This window comes from Triticum aestivum, chromosome 2A (genome assembly GCF_018294505.1).
Source record: "Triticum aestivum cultivar Chinese Spring chromosome 2A, IWGSC CS RefSeq v2.1, whole genome shotgun sequence".
In the NCBI taxonomy this organism is placed as follows: domain Eukaryota; kingdom Viridiplantae; phylum Streptophyta; class Magnoliopsida; order Poales; family Poaceae; genus Triticum; species Triticum aestivum.
This window is the reverse complement of record NC_057797.1, coordinates 523,003,259-523,005,876: the sequence shown is the minus strand read 5'-3', so window position 1 is coordinate 523,005,876 and position 2,618 is coordinate 523,003,259.

The window sequence follows — 2,618 nt, the reverse complement described above, 5'->3', positions numbered from 1 at the left end:
TTCAGGAGGTGCAGTTTTCAATGGCTTCACCCTTGAAGCTTTTGGAGCAGTAGAGGGCTTTGAAGCTTTTGACTTCTTATTTTGCTTCGGGGGCTCAGGATCATCCTCGGACTCCTCTTCTGTAGCAGATTGATCAACTATGGCCCTTTGTGCAGTAAGGTGGGAGAGAAGCCCATCGAAGCTATTGAAGGGCCCAAAAATATTCTGATTGGCTTCACGACTGCCATCTGGCCTTGGAGTAGTTGCACCAGGGTTGAAATCAAGTCCGAATTCCTTCTTGCTCTTAGCTGCTGAAGCCTTTGCAAACTGATAATTTTGCTCAAATAGTTCCTCGTCATGACATCATCGGATACTGGATGGGTCGGCATCTTCAGGGTGTGGTCCCTTGACCATGCAAGGATAGAAGCCCTTGGCTATGGCTTCAGCCTTGGTCATGGGCTGCAGCTTCTTGTAGAGGATATCGCCCCACGGGCCCCGTATAGCATTTTTAGCAGCATATTCTGGAGTCACGAAGCGATACAAAAACCATTGTTCTGCCCAGTATCTTCGAATCCATTTGATTCTGGACTTGCGCTATGTATAGGTTTCCTCTAGGTCAGACTTGTATTGCTCACAGATGTCTGGTGGCAGATCCAAAGCAGTGTTGTTGTGGCGTTGCCTACCACCTTTCTTTACACATTTGTCAGACGCCATTGGATTTAAATTGAGGCTTCACAGCTGTGTTTGGCTTCAATCTGCTTGTCAGACAAGATATGGCTTCAGGTGATTCAATGTGGTGCTGTAAGAATTCTGCAAATGAATGCAGACTATGAGAACTAAGGGATTCTCCCATGGACATGTACCTATGACAACATTAGAGATGCGAGGGAAGGGGAAGAGGTCATATGCATTCTCAGAAGATTTTGAAGATAAATCAGTTTGAAGACATTGACCTCATAGTGCGAAGACATTCACTTATCGATGTGAGTCGATTCCAGATTTGTATTAATCCATGAATAAGTACAAGTGAGGAATCTAATTAGTTGTAGTGTTTGCCAGGTTTATTAGTACTAACTGCAGGAATAGGCCACCTTCGAAGAAGATCTGGGTGCCCAAAAGTTGTCTTGAGAACCTTCCCGTGAATGTCATCATGACACCACCTGGGAAGAAGACAAACCCCAGACCAAAGGCTTCACATGGCTCAAAGGCTTCATACTGGCAGAGGACCTCACAAGGTCACCCTAATGCCAATGTTTTGTAGGGAAACTATCATCAGACTCATGAATATGAGTTGAGAAGTTCTTTGATTTATGAACATAGCGATTAGAAGAAACCCACTCATATTCATGAGTCTGATGATAGTTTTCCTGCAAAACATTGGCGTTAGGGTGACCTTGTGAGGTCCTCTGTCTGTATGAAGCCTTTGGGCCATGTGAAGCCTTTGGTCTGGGGTTTGTCTTCTTCCCAGGTGGTGTCATGATGACATTCACGGGAAGCTTCTCAAGACAACTTCTGGGCACCCAGATCTTCTTCGACGGTGGCCTATTCATGCAGTTAGTACCAATAAACCTGGCAAACACTTCACCATTCTAATTCTTAAACAACCTGTAATTTGCGTCAAAGGATTCATCAATGATAATGGGATTAGCACAAGTGAAACCAGATAAGGTGGATGGGTCCACTGAAGGTCCTGTAGCAGCAACCCATATGGTTTTGGGGTACCGCTCAGGCTTCCAGTAAGGACCATGAACATTCATTTTCCTCTCGAAACCAACACCCTCTTTCCTAGGGTTTCAGTTCAGAATCTGGTTCTTGAGGACATCTCATAGTGTCTGATGCCCTTTAAGGATTTTGTACATGCCTGTTTCAAGCAATGTCTTCAACCTAGCATTTTCATCAGCAGTAGTAGTGGCATCCTCCGAAGAGGGGTTAGTTACTGAAAGTGCTAGTTATCGAATAGAGGGGGGGTGAATAGGCGATTTTTATGAAAGTCTTCAAACCACGGGGGCATTGAAGACAAAAAGTAGAAATGAACCTATTGATATGCAGCGGAAGGTTGACTACATTAGACAAGCCATAGTCAAGTAAGCAATGAAGTGAAAGCATGAAGACTATCAGCAGCTAGGTAGTATGGATCAGGATGGAAGATAGTATGAAGCAAAATAGAGAACAGTCGTCACACAGTGAAGCCAATCAGATCTTGCAAGCAGGCAATGACTTCATGAAGACAACTATAAAGTAAAGAGATGAGAAGGATAGAACCAATTGCTTGGAGAGGACACGAATTTGGTAGACTAGTTCCAGTTGCTGTGACAACTGTACGTCTGGTTAGGGAGGCTGAGATTCAACTCAAAAGACCGCGTCTTCACCTTATTCCCCTTGAGCTAAGGACACACAGTCCTCGCCCAATCACTCTGGTAAGTCTTCAAGTAGACTTCCAAACCTTCACAGACTTCGTTCACCGGCGATCCACAATGACTCTTGGACGCTCAGAACGCGACGCCTAAACGGCTGGAGGATTCACAGTCCTCAAGTGTAACAAGTCTTCAGATCATGTAGACGACTTCATTGATGCCTAACACTCTTTGGCTCTGGGTATTTTCGGCTTTTTCCTCGCAAGGATCTCTCTCTCAAATGCT